Below are 18,923 nucleotides of genomic sequence, written 5' to 3' on the forward strand. Positions count from 1 at the left end.
CCACTAAACAAATACTCCCCCCACCACCACCACCGCTCCGATTCTGTTGCCAAGACATCCACCGATTGTTAAATCCTGCCTGGACTACTGCAAGAGAGTACTGTTTAGGCTACCAGGAAAAGCCTTGAACATGCTCCAGTATGTCCAAAATTCAGCTGCACCAAGTCCTGGCAGCACATGACTTCCACACTCCACTCCACTGGCTACCACTATGGTTTTGCTAATATAGAAAATTTGGTAACACATTATTTGACAGAAGGTTCATAGGACCGTCATAATTTGACATGACTCTGTCATGAGCATTAATGAATGCTAATGACGGATATCATCAAGTGTCATCTGGCAAATTATGTCACTTTTGGTGTCATTGCCATGACAACTGGTGTCACAGCAACTTGACATAATGATTATGTCACTTTTGATGCAAAGTAGACACTGTTTCTTTCATGACAACTTGACATACACATTATATAAGTTTTGATCGTAAGTTCACATTTTCTGAGATACCTTTGACATGACAACTTGACAAAAGCCAAGACCAAATTACCTGTCGTAAGCTTGACATAGCAGATGTGACATCATGACAGACAGTCATGGCACTGTTATAAACTGATTTGACAGTTAAATGACACTTAATGACATCTTAATGAAAGGTGTAAATGTTTCCACTTTATCTGATATCAGAGGAATCAGTTATGATTCTGTCATAACGTGATTTGACGGTGTAATTACACTTAAAGGGCAATTGCAGAGCTTTCTGGATTTTGGTTAATTTTACGAATATAAACTTTGGACAAGTTCGTCAAAACAACCATGACATTATCAACACGTAATTGCAACGATAATTTGCGTTTTTGTTTTTTTGCACTCCGTTAAATGTCCCTTCCCAAACCCAGAAGTGTGACGTAAATTCCCCGACGCAACAGAAGACTAGTATCCACAGCTAGCATAGCAGCAGCGACTATATCAGTGATATTTCCACCAAAGGTAACCATTCAGGATCGCTCTTTCGTGACGCTACCTATGGCAAAGGCTCCCAGGAAACACGATCAACAAATAATCCCTACATGTTTGAACCTGAGGCGCCAGATGACGACGATTACTTAACACAGCAGATGTCGTAATGACGCCAATTGATACCTCGACACTTCACGAGCGGGAGAGTGAGTGGTAAGCCTAAGTCCAGCATCGTGATTTTTGTATTTGAGAGAATGCGATTACATGGTTGTATATATTTTCCATGCTCTCCACATAGCTAAAACTGGATATTGGGTAATGGGACGGCTCCTACCGATCTAAATATGGTAAAGTGAGCCCAAATGTGGCTAAATAAATGATATGTTATTGATTTTTCAAAATAAATAACAACAACATCTGTCAGACCTCCTCCAACTATACACCCTATCTACGGACCTGTCTTCTTTCTATCCTCCACAACTGCTCAGGGGCGAGAGCCTTCAGGGTGGCTGCGCCTACAATTTGGAATTTATTCCTCTTTGAAATTCAAAACACCCCATCATTTCAAACTGTCAAGTTTAAAAACTCAAAACCCATTTACTTAACTTATTCTTCAATGTTTCGTCTCCTTTTCTATTTTGTTTCTGTCCATTATTTTTTGCAAAGCAGCATTGGGCACTATGAAAGGCCGTGTACAAGACAAAGTCAAAGTTTTATTAGCATGTATTTTAATTATTCATTCACTTCCTGAACCGCTTATCCTCATGAAGGTCGCGGGGGTGCTAGAGCCCATACCAGGAGGCGTGGTACACCCTGAACTGGTTGCCAGCCAGTTGTAGGGCACATAGAGACAAAGCACCATTCAAACACACTCACACCTACGGACAATTTGGAGTGTTCACTCAAACTACCGTGCATGCTTTTGGGTTGTGGGAGGAAACCAAAGTATCCAGAGAAAACCGACGCAGGCACGGGCAGAACATGAATCTGACTCTGGATTGGAACAGCAATCTCAGAACTGTGAGGCAGGTATGCTAACCACTCTGCCGCCATGCTAAATTATTATTATTGTTGTTGTTAGCACTCTGAGAAGTTAAGACGTTGATATAAACTATGCAATTTTTTTGACCCAGCCTTTTTTTTTTTTGACTCTGCCTCTTAAAAAAATCGAGAATCGTTCGGAACTGGAATCAAAATGTGGAGTCGGAATCGGAATGGTTCAATTTCAAATGATACCCAACCCTAGTAAATGTGTAAATGGCAATTGTTTGCTCCACTTTGTGCTTCATTGAATTCTCAATTTATAAAACACATATTACAAAAAAAGACCAGAAAAAATGGGGGAGGGGGGTGCTTACAACTGTCCTTTTATTATTTCTAAATATGGAGATTATTAATATTTTATTATTTATTTGGCATATGTGACCAAATGTACTGTATTTGTTGGATAGATTTTTTTGAGTCATTCATAAATGTTTGGTAGTACCGTATTGGCCCGAATATAAGACGGTGTTTTTTGCATTGAAATAAGATTGAAAAAGGGGGGGTCGTCATATTCGCGGTCTAGACATTATACCCATTCACGACGTTAGATGGTGTCAGATATCATTGAAGCAATGTTCTGTCATGACAGATCTCAGCTACTCTCCCCATTCACGACGCTAGATGGCACCAGATATCATTGAAGCGATGTTCTGTCATGACAGCTCTCAGCTACTCTCAAGTTTAACCAGTTTGCATTATTTTATTGCAATGTTTTCCCTTAGTCAGATTTGTTTCAAGACTACAGTTACAGTTCACTTTGATGTTTAATGCAGTTATTGCAATTTTGTTGGTTTATCACAATAGATTGGTTTATTTACATATCAAAAACCAGAAGCCATTCATTTACGAATGTGATTGCACTTTAGTTTACATATTTAAATGTTCAGATATTAAGATTTGAATGAGGCAAAATAACATGCTTTTTCTCTCAAATATATTGTTATAATCATTTGTTTCGGATGTACTGAAATTATTTTCTGTATAAAAATTAATTTGGTGTTCAAAAAGTCTTTTTTCAAACTTGAGCCTTGAAAAAGAGGGGGTCGTCTTATAATCAGGGCCATTTTATATTCGGGCCAATACGGTATAAGAATGTGAGTAACTAGTATAAATTAATAATATTTGCAGGGTTAAAATAGGACACAAATATTGACCCTGGCATTTTGTTGCTTCAACCAGCACCTCTCCACGTCTAGCAACATATACTAGTACATACTGTATAGCCCAGCTCATTGCAATAATTGGGTTGGGAATAATTGGAAAATTCCTTCAGCGAAAACAAATTACAATGCAATGATCATAAGCAATGGGTTAATATCAGTGTTAAATGGCAACACTAATCAACCGCCAATCCTCAAGATCTGTAACATTTATACTCCATTCCTTCAAAGCCCCATTTTTGTGGTCAACCATTAAAAATGGCAGTTCGATTTTCCACTCATTCTGACCCCCAGACAGTTTCCAACACCTGCTTTTGTGGCAGCTCGTCAACTTGTAGAATACTGATGTTTCAGCTGTTCAACCTGTGCTTGCTGTTGCTTTGCTTTCATAGACATGGAGGCTACAAGAGTTCCTTGACTGAAGATATCTATTATTCTTATACATTTTGTGCTGGTCTCCTGGTAAAAAGAGGGGGTAGAGGAACAACATCTCAATCAGCACAAGAGACGCACCAGACTACCTGACAGATGCTCATCATGCCCACCACGCATCTGATGGCCATTCCACCACTCATAAGAGATTATCAGAGTTTTCTATACCTCTTTAACAAACTATGGCTCTCTCTCAGTATATATTTGTTCAGTGGAGCAATTTTGATTTCTCACAAGGTGTAAAAGTCTTTCTTCAAGACACAAACATTCTGATCATCATCATCCACTGTTTGCAAAGAATAACTAAGAATATTCCATAATACCATTACATTCGCATTGTGCCTCTTTGTCTAACGGTATGTCTCGCAAAAGGGTGCTTGGATCTACAATGGGGCCTTTTTCCTACACTACGAGACTGGATATAATTCCTTTGTTAGCACCTTCAAAACATAAAGTGGGGCAAATAAGTATTTAGTCAACCACCAATTGTGCAAGTTCTCCTACTTGAAAAGATTAGAGAGGCCTGTAATTGTCAACATGGGTAAACCTCAACCACGAGAGACAGAATGTGGAGGAAAAAAATAAACAGAAAATCACATTGTTTGATTTTTAAAGAATTTATTTCCAAATTAGAGTAGAAAATAAGTATTTGGTCACCTACAAACAAGCAAGATTTTTGGCTGCCAAAGAGGTCTAACTTTTTCTAATGAGGTCTAACGAGGCTCCACTCGTTACCTGTATTAATGGCACCTGTATTAACTCATTATCGGTATAAAAGACACCTGTCCACAACCTCAGTCAGTCACACTCCAAACTCCACTATGGCCAAGACCAAAGAGCCGTCAAAGGACACCACAGACAAAATTGTAGACATGCACCAGGCTGGGAAGACTGAATCTGCAACAGGTAAAACGCTTGGTGTAAAGTAAGCAACTGTGCGAGCAATTATTAGAAAATGGAAGACATACAAGACCACTGATAATCTCCCTCAAGCTGGGGTTTCATACAAGATCTCACCCCGTGGCATCAAAATGAAAACAAGAATGGTGAGCAAAAATCCCAGAACCACACGGTGGGACCTAGTGAATGACCTACAGAGAGCTGGGACCACAGTAACAAAGGCTACTATCAGTAACACAATGCGCCGCCAGGGACTCAAATCCTGCACTGCCAGACGTGTCCCCCTGCTTAAGAAAGTACACATCCAGGCCCGTCTGTGGTTCGCTAGAGAGCATTTGGATGATCCAGAAGAGGACTGGGAGAATGTGTTATGGTCAGATGAAACCAAAATAGAATTTTTTGGTAGAAACACAGGTTCCCGTATTTGGAGGAGAAAGAATACTGAATTGCATCCAAAGAACACCACACCCACTGTGGAGCATGAGGGTGGAAACATGCTTTGGGGCTGTTTTTCTCAAAGGGACCAGGACGACTGATCTGTGTAAAGGAAAGACTGAATGGGGCCATGTATCGAGAGATTTTGAGTGAAAATCTCCTCCCATCAGCAAGGGCATTGAAGATGAGACGTGGCTGGGTCTTTGGATCATGACAATGATCCCAAACACACAGCCAGGGCAACAAAGAAGTGGCTTTGTAAGAAGCATTTCAAGGTCCTGGAGTGACCTAGCCAGTCTCCAGATCTCAACCCCATAGAAAATCCGTGGAGGGAGTTGAATGTCCGTGTTGCCCAACGCCCCAAAACATCACTGCTCTAGAGGAGATCTGCATGGAGGAATGGGCCAAAATACCAGCAACAGTGTGTGAAAAGCTTGTGAAGAGTTACAGAAAATGTTTGGCCTCCGTTATTGCCAACAAAGGGTACATAACAAAGTATTGAGATGAACTTTTGGTATTGACCAAATACTTATTTTCCACCATGATTTGCAAATAAATTCTCAAATCAAACAATGTGATTTTCTAGGGTTTTTCCCACATTCTGTCTCTCATGGTTGAGGTTTACCCATATTGACAATTACAGGCCTCTCTAATATTTTCAAGTGGGAGAACTTGTACAATTAGTGGTTGGCTAAATACTTATTTGCCCCACTGTAGTTTAGATTTTACACAGCTACTCAATTGCACCTCTGGGAAAAATGGTGGGTGGGGGGGCATAAACAAAAGAAACAATCAAAAACAATTCCATCATTCACTTGCTAGCAATTGAACTAGACAAGCAAGCAAACAGAAGCAGAGTGACGGGACCTCAGGCAGCAGACATAATGTAGCGTTAGCAGCATTTTGGCCTGACAATCACAAAAAATAACTGTAAAGTTCATTTTAAAGTGGATGTGAGAATTAAGAAATGATGTTTTTCATTTAAGCGCAAGGGAGAATAACGCCTAAAATTAATAGTTGTGTCCCTGGGAGCTGATAAATATTTTTGGATACCGCACATTTGTCCTACTTTACACTGTTAAAGTGTCTAGTGCTTGGGCAGGTGTTGCTTTATCGCATTGAGACTCTCAGAGACCTTAGAGTGAATGGAAACAGCTTAATCACAGTAGGCTACAGTATAACCCATAACAATGCATATTTTCTACAAGCAGATGAAGGAGATGTATGCTCTTTTTTTCCTTGTTCAACCCTACAGAACGATGGTAGCTTGTAATAACATTTTGAAATGTGATTGTTTTTCAGCTTAGCAAGTGGAGGAATGAGTTGCTCCTTACCATTAATCCTTACATACATAATCATACAAAATACAAATGAAAGCCCTTTTTAATTTCTGTTGGTGAGCATATCCAATTTTTTGTGCTCCTTCTCTGTGTTCATCTGTGAAAAATTTTAATGGAAATCTTTTTTTAACTGTCTTCTAAATATATCAGCCACGAGGGTATTCACATCACAGTGGCATTTTTCTGATAGTATTATGGACAAGTGGATTTATGACTGCACTAAAAAAAGAACCACATTATAAAGGTGTCATAAAAGCCTCAGCAATTTATAAGAGGAAGCTAAAGGATGTGAGTTGAGTGATATTGTTAGTTTTTCCTATTTCTAGAAAGTGAAACATTGTTAACAATACATTTGGCAGATTTGATGTATTGCGTTGTAGTTTAGCATTGAACTGATCTTTTAGATGTCTACCTCTAAACTTGCATCATCAACTTGAATGCAAATTGAGAATTTCTCATGGTCACTCTTTATAGATCAATACACATTTGACAAATAAATGGCAGAATATCACCACCAAATATACGTACCTCTAAACTTGCATCATCAACATGAATGCAAATTGAGAATTTCTCATGGTCACTCTTTATAGATCAATACACATTTGACAAATATATGGCAGAATATCACCACCAAATATATGGCAGAATATCACCACACTCCTACTATAGGTTGCTGTTCTCTTCATCAGGAATCACTAAGTTTCAGTCTCAACTGCAAAAGTAGATATGCTTTTGTGAACTGGTGTTTGCCTCTTGATTCAGCTCAGATGATGACTGACAATGGTTAATAGACACCATCTCCACCATGCACTAAAGTTTACTTATCCCTTATTTCCTTTTGATGGGCAGGGAATAACAAATAATAATGGCTTCGACTTAGTGTGCTAAGCATCACATTGCTCCCAGTAATATATTAGCTGGAGATTTTCCCGAAACAGTCTAAGTGATGGAAACAAACACTTTTAGACCAATAATTTAGACAGAGGACACCCGGGACACTTAAAAGGGATGTGCAATGTTTTTTGTTTTTAATCTTGTCACTAGTGGGAAGCCTTCAATCCCACTTTTAAACAGCGAGAAATGAAAGCTGTTTTGATGAGACACAAGAAAGAATAGACAGAGTGATTTTCTGGTTAGACGGATGGATGGATAAACAGACGGACGGAATGGACAGATAGATAGATAGATAGATAGATAGATAGATAGATAGATAGATAGATAGATAGATAGATAGATAGATAGATAGATAGATAGATAGATAGATAGATAGATAGATAGATAGATAGATAGATAGATAGATAGATAGATAGATAGATAGATAGATAGATAGATAGATAGATAGATAGATAGATAGATAGATAGATAGATAGATAGATAGATAGATAGATAGATAGATAGATAGATAGATATAGATAGATAGTGTTCATACTTGTCTCACCACTAGATGTCAGCAGCAATCAACATCTTTCTCTGATTAACTTTTTCAAAGTGCCACTTTTGACATTTCCTTGGCATTTAACTCATCTACATCAATGATCGAGCAGTGAAATTGAAAAAACCCAAAATAGATACGACAAAAAGCTTCAACATTTAAATATCTTGACATTAAATATGATGAGGACCATAATCATCCCTCCTGGGAGTAGTGCAGATTATAGCATTTGATCAAAATATCTGATCAAATGAAAATGAATGAATTGAACAAACAAGACACAGTGAACTTTTTTCCCATTAGAACCATGAACAGGTTTTACATGGTTATGCAATTTATTTATGACCAGGTTCTCATATAAGATTAACTGCATGCTGAGATCTGTTGTCCTTACTGCAATAACAACTCTTGGTTTACAGATCAAAGTAGCACACGTTTGAAAGGGTTATGTAGAATCCTGTGTCTAAACACACACAAAAAAATGCATGGGCACACACAAACATTGGTTAAAATCGTATGCATTTCTTTCAAGATGTGCAATAATAAACCATTTGTGGCATAGATAAATGTAATGTAATGACTTAAGTGCAGTCAGTACTCATGTAATCGAATAAACCTTTGTGCCAGGTAAACTAATTTTGGATGACATCCATACCTTTCAGTTACGTAAGGTGCATTAAGAAAATGGGAAAATAACTAGCATTATAGACAAGCAAAAAGAAGAAAATGTTCGATTGAAATCTACCAGAGAAGACATATAAAAATAGCGAATGATTGATAGATTTTCTCTTAAGAAGGATGAGAATATTTTCCAAAGTAAGATCTGATGAAAGCAGAAAAGTGACATAACATTCTTGTACAACAGCTTTGACTTGTCAGTTTCGTGGAGAAAAAGAAATGTGAAAAATAAACAACAACAAAAAGAGAAGGTCATTGCCTTTTATTCATATGACACTAACTTCTGAATTATGACATTTTTTCCCAAAAATGTATGATGATTCAATGATAAAAATATCCACTGTTGTGTCACACTCCGTACTGAATGTGACCAATTGTTGTGTGGAGCCATTACCTGTTTGTTGTACCTCTATTTTAATGTTCCTCTGCTTTTTTTTTTTTTTTTGCATATGTAATACTAGAGGTGGGGAGGAATAGCACTTAGTACTTATTATGGACAACAAAATTAAACGGAAATCTATTATGGCTCTGAGAAATATGCTTCTTAAAATGAAACAAAATCCAATACTGTGCCTGAAGAAAATGTTCTCTTGCAGCTTTCCTCTCATTGAAAAAAAATGTTCATGGGTTCTCAAAATGACCACACCAATATTTAGTAGGTATTTGAACAATGAGAAGACTTAAACCAATGCCTCGGGTTAGAGCTAAACGCCCACTGACTAATCTCACCACAGAGTTTTTGTGACAAAATGGAAAGACTTGAGCAGCTAATCTGAATCATGTGGCAGACAGATTTATAGGTCTTTTTTCATGACAGAAAAATTCACCACGACTTACAATAGCTACTTCGACAGGACTGTCTTGAAGTAATTGAAAGGAGTATGATCATTAAAGTTATTTTAGCTGTAGTACAATTATGTTACTCCCACAGCTCTTTCTGCATTTGTGAGAAATAACAACACCATGACTAAAACAGGGATTCATAAATGAATGATATAAGGCAAAACTTTAAAGTAATTTATAAAACAACAAAGAGAATCTGATACGACTACTGAGATAGAATGATTAATTGAAAATGATAAGGGACTGAAAAAGAACATGAACTACCCTAATTTGATGCTTGAGCTTGCTGTTACCTCAGCCATCTTGTGTCAGTTATCATCAGCAAATTTGGAGTGAGGCGGAGCAATTGCAACCCAGAGACTGCTAACAAGAAACCTCTATCGACATGGTGGGATAGGGCCAAATTTTAGTATGACAAGATGATGCTCAGTGGAACCTGCAAAGTTTAATAATATACAACTGTATGACTTGTTCACTAAGGCAAGATTCATACCCCTGGTCTTAATGCACAATTCCGATTTTTTGTCATATCTGTTTTTTTGGCGTGCCCATTCAGACTGCCTTTGTGCATTGAGCCTATTCAAGTATCACCCATGCGCACTAACTCGCAGTCCGACACACACTGAGCAAACTGACCCGCATGCGCAAAAGCATCAAAACAAATGGCTACACAAGACTGACTCATGACTACACACTACAATCCCTATTCAATTTTATATTCAAAGTTTAGATGGATCAATAAAATGCATGCATGCACTGTGCGTGCATAACGCACACATATACTGGCAGTTTGCTCTGACTTTCGGACATGTAAGCAATATTGAAATATTGCTCATTTGGTGCAGAGAAAGAAAACCAAGCATTCTCAGGCTTATTACCCCCCTCCACCCTTCATTATATTTTTAAATGACTGTTCTCAAGCCTGCTTCTTCCCTAAGAAACGAGTTCAAGCTAGGCGCTAACGCTAATGCACAGTTCCATCGCTGCCGTAGCAGTAGCTCCCTGGATCTCACACTTTGCTGATGTTATTGCTGCATGAATTCCGATCTAGGAGACTTAACAGTTCAGACCGCAGCCACATTCTGGAAAAATGCATCCCAGATCGGATTTTAACAATTTTCGAAAGTGACCTAGATCGGATTTGGAATGGTCTACTTTTATGCGACCTGTCATGTTCAGACCGCCAAGTTAATGCCTCACTCGAGTCGGAAAAACATTTAAAAATTGGATTTGTGCATTAAGACCTGCAGTATTAACCTAGCCATATTATCTTTTCTTGCATGGGGAATCAGGAAGGGAGAGTTGGTGATAGAAGGTACAACCTGAGGAGAATTTGTGGTTCCAATGTAGACAAAATTGTCTGCAAAAAAAGAAATAATATTCTTTACAAATATGTGGAGAGGGGTTTGATGGGAAAATACTGAATAAAGAAGTGGGTTGAAATTTGCAACAGACAAAACTGCACGTGCCAGGAGTATGTCCCAGTCAAGCATATTAATGGTGTCATTCAAAAGGATCAGCACACTGCTGCTGCCAGGCAGTAAGCATACTCACAGAGTCTCGGCCATCATTCAAGTAGGAGCGTGATCCAAAGATTACTGCACTAGCACAACTGTGTTGCCAACTACCACAATATCTTACAGCATGTGGAAAGCATGCAGACAAATTGAGCTCAAATAAGGGGCCATAAGGCTGGGGTTTAGCTGAGATATTGAGCAACTCTACTGTGCTGTCTTTTAATTGATATTTTGTAATCTGCATGACACATATTTCATATTCATCAAAATAAACTAATCCAATTGTTGATCCGTGAGATTATTGTTTTGCACATGTGCCTGTCAATGCCTGTTGTATTTTTGTAATCTTTGTTTAATCGTATTCAAAACATCCCCAAACCCCCAAAAACTGTGATTTAAATAAAGTAAATAACATTTTCCAAGTACTTCAGAAGTGATTTACAATAATTCTGTGGGTTATTTATTTTTGAACGGTGAGGAAGATTAATTAGCTGCAAATGCACTCGCGCAGATATAAACCAGTCACAGTTGAAGTTCCTTGCACGCTGACATCTCTGTGACCTTTTGCAGAGGATAATAAATGTTTTTGAGTTGTTACACACTGGAGACCCTGTGCCGCAGCAAAAGAAGCATAACCTCAGTTAAAGGACAGTCATGGTTTGTTTCATGGCTTTCAGCACTTAAATGAGTGTCTGCCTCTCTTCCACTGATACTTGCCAGAGTACGTGTGGTTTAAAGTAGCCAAATACAGTATTGTGTCATCACCTGATTCAACTTAGTTGTAAATTACACTGACATATTGCTCACACATCATCCCCCAGCAGGAGAATGTTAAACTCTAATACAGTACTTCACATTCTTCAAAGTCTAGTCCTTTTGTAGAAATGTTTAAGTAATTCATCGAAGACATTGTCTGCTACTTTGACTTCTACCAATTTTTTCCTTAGATATTAGTCCAGGCTGGGACACCGTGTCTCTTTGGGTTCTTCACTGCTACGTCAAACCACAGACTTTCAAGAATCTGACTAATCCTCAAATTCAAATCAGGGAGGAGATCCTAAAAAGCATCAGAAGCATGATATGAAATTGTAATGAATGCAGACACACAAGTAGAGGGCACAAATATTTTATTATTGAAGAAATTGGCTCAGCTGATGATCGATTGTTTTCTTCGTTGTTGTTGTTTTGTTGTTGTTTTTTTAGCTATTATTCTAATCACATCCTTTTTTAGTTGATAATGCGGGTTGCCATTAATGGGGTTTTTTAAATTATCAAGATTTGGGATTTGTTTCTTTTTATTTATTTTTCCTTATTTGCGGTGCATTCTGTAAAGCCAGAATGGAAAATGGAACCAAATACAAGGCAATCTGTTGGGGTCTACAAAAGATTTAAGACTGAGGCACTAATTCACCTTCTGGAAGGACAATGACCCTAAATAAAACGCCAGAGTAGCAATGGAATGGTTTAAAGCAAAACATTTTCATTTTTTGGAATGACCCAGCTAAAGTCCACACCTAAATAAAATTAAGAATTTGTGGTAAAATCTGGAATTTGTCATTCACAAACACTCGTCTAATCCAACAAAACTTTTGCAGAGAATGGGGCAGGGGCAAAAAAAAAAAAAAAAAAGATTTCTAAATGTGCAACGCTGGTAGTGGCATACGCTATAAGACTTGCAGTTACAAATGCAGTAAAAAATGTTTCCACAAGGTATTGACTCAGAGGGGCTGAATACTTTTGGCACGCCACACTTTTGTTTTTATATGTAAAATAATAATAACAATAAAAGCACGCATAATTTGCTGCTCAGTTGTGTGCCTCTTTGTCTTTCACATAAAATATATTTAATGTTTGTGGTCATAATATGACAAAATGTGGAATTTTTGCCAGCTTGCTCAAGGTTCATTTCAGTTACATGTAAACTGATGCACTCAATGTAAGTGTTAGTTCTATGACACTTTTATTTATTTATTTATATATTGGTTTATTTTTTATTCTGGGCTCCTGTCCCTCCTAAGGTGTCTGCACGAACCTGCAAAAAAAAAAAAATCTGCATTGATGATACGAAATAGAAACAAACACTATTTTCGCCATCATGCCAACTCAAAAGGTGAACTCTGTGTGGAAACACTGAAAGTTTGCAGGGATGGAGAATTTGTAACAGCTTGCTAAGGGTGATTTTCTATTGATTTGGTGCCTTGTTTATGGACTTTATTGCCTAGAGTGAATTGTCTCTGTGTCCTTTGTTTTGATCGTTTGTTACACACTTTCTAGACTTTTCTTTTACGGACAGGGGAAAATTAAGTGCAAAAGTGTTTAAATTGCAGGTGCAATCGTAAAATAGCTTTTGCCTTGATCTTGCCTGTTAAGAAGTCCAGCAAAAAAAACAAAAAAAAAGCCCCCCTCCTCCCACAAAAAATAAAGCCGGTTCAGAAACCAGCATAAACTGGATTTCTTTGAAGGGTCATGTTAGTATCCGTGTGCTTCCCCATTTAAGTATTTATATCGTTTAAAAATATACATTTTCATGTAAATGTGTTCCCAACCACTCAGTCATCAATTGTGTACTGGATCTGGTGTCAATATGCTGTGTGTGTTAGGCTGCCAAATTGCACATACTGCAGCCTTGGAACGCTTTCGGTCTGTCTCAGTGGGAGGTTGGGATTCACAAACAGCTCCAGATGAAATATTGCATCTCAGTCATTTATACGTATATTTGTATCCGTAGATGTAGACTTTACATAAGCTCTCCAAAGACTGAGACATGACTTTCTTTGGTCAAAATTGGTGTTTTGGGTTTTTTTTTGTTTTTTTTTTTGTTTGTTTGTTTTTTTAAGTCAGGGATGGACAACCTGAATTGGCAGTCAATTATGTCATTGGCTAGAATCTCAAAATGTCCTTAAAATAATTGTAGCAGCTGAAAACTTGGCCCATGGGCCTAAATGTGGAACAAATTTCATTAGTTATTTCCCTTGGGTTGGCATTATTAAAAATATATATACTTCATTTAACAGATGTCATGTTAGCTGATAATAAAAACCATGTGGTCCAAAACCATCAGAGTTGCTCAACCTATTCAATTTTATATGAAAACTGCACTGTCAAAATCAGGTTCCATTGTCAGAGAAATCTTAAAAATGACTAAGTGTTGTAATAAGCCTTTTCTCTGACTTTGGAAGGAAAAAAAGCCCATGCTGTCGTGTTCTGCCTTAGGCATGCAAGCTAATGCTAAACACTAATTTTATTTGACTGCCATCTCCAATGTTTGCACAGAAACAGTAATAAGGTTGATTTTTCAACTGTTTCCTTTCTTTGGTACCTGAAAGACTGAACTAGTACCTTCAGATTTGTGCAAAAGTGAATTTCAATGTTTTCTCAATTTATCAATGATCTCCCAGATTAAATGTTGTATGATTCTTTCAAAAGTCTCTGTCATATCTAACAATTCAAACTAACATTCACTGGTTGTCAGCATTCACAACACAAAACGGTGGCAGCTGCTCAACATTATATTTCTGCAAGACAGCTGTTAAAATTTTATGTGATCTCCCAGACATTGATTATTCATGTCAGACGATGGATTTAAGTTCCCTTTTCTACATTACAATGGTTTGTTGTTTTTGTTGTTGATTTGGGAAAATGGAAAGAAAAAAGAAAAATTAAATGACAATTCCAGCTACTGTGAATGACTACAGTTCTGGTTTAGCTCTTGCTCTAGCGATATTGTACTCATAGAGTAATTAAGCGAAATATTTCATGCAAGACTAAGAACCACTGTAATTCTCTTGATAAACAGGTTGACACCTCAGACGGGGCTTAAAAGGATCCCTGTTTCAAAAGGAAGCTCATGATTCAAATCAACTGCAACTAATTCTATTAAATTATACTAGATGTATCTGATAAAACTGCAAGACGTGATAATTGTTGAACGCAGAATTCAATCTCAGATATATATTACATTATAACTGATCGATCAATCCATCCTTGTTTTGTGCTGTGGGAATTTGGAATTGTGAGGCAGATCTGTACCCTCTAAGAAGAATGCAAATACGTCAATACGCCATCTTGCTAGCATTCAGATCAGATGTCACGCTCCAAAAGGATAGAAGTCTTTTGACCAGCTATTACTGTTCAAAGAAAGACGTAATCATCAAGTAGCTGTAAACTTTACAGTTTGTGCGGCTCGGTCTCCAAGCTGATTTAAATATAATTGCCCTTGTTGGCTTGAGTAATACTGTTGTCAACGTGACGAAAACCACCATCAACCTTCTTTCATGCTTTAAAATATCTGGTAATCATTTTCATCAAATCTGTGGCTTCTATTCAGTTGTTCAGTTTGGCCTTGCTACTTTGTATATTGGTTTTCTTCTCTATTCCAAGTGTGCGTCATTATTCCTATCCACAAATTCTACAAGTCCCTAAAGTTTGATCTCTTCACTTAGACCTGCACTGAATGTCCTTCCAGTCACAATGATTTGATTAACAGAATCAGATTATTTTAAAGGAATTTCAGTGTCACTCTCGTGTATGCAACAGCTACGTACATTCGTGTGAACCACTAAAGCTCAAAAAATAATTATTTGTGTAAGCTAATACAGTACATGTTATGCAAAATTTTGGTACATACATACTAGTGTTGTCTTAAAGACCACATTATCATAGACCAAAACTTGTCCGAGGCCCATACTCACCAAGACGACCAAGACTTTTTGAAGTCGAGACCAAGGAAGGAAAAACAGAAGCCAAGACAAGAGCAAGAGCTAAATAATGTATTTATTTATTTGTTTGTTTGACATTGTGACAGTTGCAATCATTTACATGGGTGGCGACATTTTTTGTAACTCAAAATTGTAACGTATTTGTATTAATTTCCAAGTGTTTACCCATAAAATCAGTTTAAGGTGAAGTGCTAGACTTGACAGCAAATCACGAGTCCGCCCAGCCAGCAAGGCAAGACCAAACCCTAAACCCTCGTCATTCTCTGAGAGCAGTCTGGAAAGTTAAAACAATACTGTATACCATGTACTAAAATGGTGTATCTCAATTGGGAATAGATAGGTTCTCCCTTGTGGATACAGTCCTTAGTTTAGGGGGTTCTCTTTGCTGAGACAGCATTGGTAGCCTTAATCTTAATTGCTTTTTTGCCTCTTCCAGAATGTGTTCTGTCTTGGTTAGCAGCCAAGTTTTGAATTAGATTCCTAGAGCTTTTTTAATATGTCACTCCTCACTGTACTGGACTGCCACTGTTTTTGATAAACTTGGGAGTTTGGTTATTTAAGTGGAGGAGTTTTTGTTAGCTTTTTCTGAATAAAAATGTTGCTTTCTTGACAGGGGTGAATTATCACCCTATAAAATGCCTGGTAACATTTGATGATGTGTGTTACAGTTTCCTCACTGGGAATAGAAAGTATTATAATACAGAAATAAAAATACTGTAATTTTGCTGAAGTTCTAAAGTTTTCCCATGGAGGTGCTCAGTAACTATCCAATAATAATCTCACTGACAATAGTGATTACATTGTTGAGGCTGGTGTGAGAAGGCTTTAAGTGAACATAATTTGGTCATCACTCAAATGATGTAAAGGACGGTGAGTTGATTTTTACTGAAGCTATTTTCCCAAATCACTTAATAATGGGATTTTCATGTGTTTATTTTCAAATTGAGATAGACATTCTGGATTTAATAATTTGTCTTTGCCACTTATATTTTACATGGTTTAATTCAGTCTACTGAATATATCTTATAAGCACTGTAGTTTTGCAACTCTCAAAACCAGTCTGGAAACAACATTTTGAAGGGTCTTGTTTCAGTCTCAGTCTTGTCTCAATCTCAACTCTCCAAATGTCTTGGTCCTGTCTTGGTCTCTCAGAGTTCTGGTCTTGATCAGTTCTTGGTCTAGGATACTGTGGTTTCGAGCACAACCATAGAACATTATGTTTAATATGTTGGTATTGGCCCGAATATAAGACGGTGTTTTTTGCATTGAAATAAGACTGAAAAAGTGGGGGTCGTCTTATATTTGCGGTCTAGACATTATACCCATTCACGATGCTGGATGGCACCAGATATCATTGAAGCGATGTTCTGTCATGACAGATCTCGGCTACTCTCAAGTTTAACCAGTTTGCATTATTTTATTGCAAAGTTTTTCTTTATTCAGATTTGTTTCAAGACTACAGTCACAGTTGACTTCACTTTGATGGTTAATACAGTTATTGCAATTTTGTTGTTTTATCACAATAGATTGGTTTATTTACATTTCAGAAACCAGAAGCCATTCATTTACAAATGTGATTGCACTTTAGTTAACATATTTAAATGTTCAGATGTTAAGATTTGAATGAGGCAAAATAACATGCTTTTTCTCTCAAATATAGTGTTATAATCATTTGTTTCAGATGTACTGTAATTATTTTCTTTATAGAAATTAATTTGGTGTTCAAAAAGTCTTTTTTCAAACTTGACTCATGAAAAAGAAGGGGTCGTCTTATAATCAGGGCCGTCTTATATTCGGACCAATACGGTATATCAGAGGGTAAGTCAATAACTATCTGGGAGATTTTTTTCAAATTGCTTGTATAACGGCTGCGTGGCTTTGCATGCTATCTCAGCTTCTAGATGGCGCCACCCTCCTTGCTCATGGTACGTTTCTGTGTAATTAACTCAGTGCGCTTTGTGTTGTCATGAAATAAAGATGGCTGCATCACTCTCCATTTGCACCAAAGAAGAACAGCGATCTGTAATCTGTTTTTTTGTGGTTGGAAGGTGTACCATGAGCTGAAATTCATAGATTTTCAGTACAATACAGGGGCAGTGTTTTACCACAGCACAGTGTTTACTAGTGGATTGTACAGTTCAAAGTTTAATGGGACTATACGGAGTTTGTCACTTTTTTACTTGCGCCTGCCACCTCTGGCCTAAAGCGTGACTGTGGCTCATGCTAAAATCAGAAAACCAAATACTGTACATTATAAATACAAATTGAAATAATAGAAATATAATAATAATCTAATGAATTTGGTTCTAATGTGGCGGTTGTGTTTTGCATGCTGTACCTGAATGCACCATGACTGACGTGAATCTGAGAGAAGTGCGAAAGAGTTTTTAATTTCACTTTTCATGTTGTGTTTTTGGTGTCTGCTACGGCGGACAGGACTTGTGTTGCACAAGTTCTAAAGATTCTAATGATTAAAAACCTGACAAAGCTGGTGACTTCCTTGCCAATGTTACAACAATAATAATTGTCACCTTAATTTATAGAGACTGGCGAACGGAGGTCAGAGGAGGACCATTGAGATTTTAGACATATTCCATCATTTTCATCGTAATTTTCAATAGTAAAAGTCACCTTTTTCCTTTTTCACCACCTGCACTACCCTTCTCAGGAACCATGTTGATTTTTCTTACAAGAAAATCTGCCGTCTTGCCAGAAGGAGGAAATGACAATGAAATTGCGACACTGTTGTATATCGTCATATTTCGAGCATGTCGTCATATGTCGAGACAAATGACAAGTCAAATTTTACGTCGGCTGTCGAAAGGATCATTTGTCGAGGTGTTCGTATGTCAAGGTACCACTGAACATGTATACCTTAATGAAGTATAACATTTGTTGTCATTGGTTTAATTTTATTTATGAAATACAGTCCAACAAAAGGTTGAAAAATTAGTTATATAAATTCTTCCAAGGCATTTATATACGTCATCTGTGCATTTTAGGGGAATTTGCACCAGTCAATCCACCTCAGAAAGCCATATTTTGGGTTAAAACACCAAAGTTACGTTTTATCTGAGAACGAGGATTTCACCTCGATCCTCCGTGTCTTTGTGCTCAAAAATGGTGAGCCCTTGCTGCAAGTTCTTCTGGTGCTCAAAATTGTCCACATTCTTTGATTCCACATTCACAGTTTATCTGTGCACTGCAGCTCAATAAATGACTATAAATGTCAAAATCTGCCTCAGAGCACCACATTTTGGGCTAAAAAAGCCAAATTGACGTTACGCCTGACATGGCAAATCCACTCCGATCCTCTGTGTTCTTTTGCATATAGTGTGTCTCAGGTGGTCCAAGAGCTACGCACGGAGGTTCATCGCTGTATTTTCATCCGATGTTCAAGCCATGCTCGAAAGTAACCCTGGTGCGTTTACACTCAATCCACCTCAACGTGCCCCAAATTGGTCATT

The sequence above is a fragment of the Corythoichthys intestinalis genome, chromosome 1 (genome assembly GCF_030265065.1).
Source record: "Corythoichthys intestinalis isolate RoL2023-P3 chromosome 1, ASM3026506v1, whole genome shotgun sequence".
Lineage (NCBI taxonomy): Eukaryota > Metazoa > Chordata > Actinopteri > Syngnathiformes > Syngnathidae > Corythoichthys > Corythoichthys intestinalis.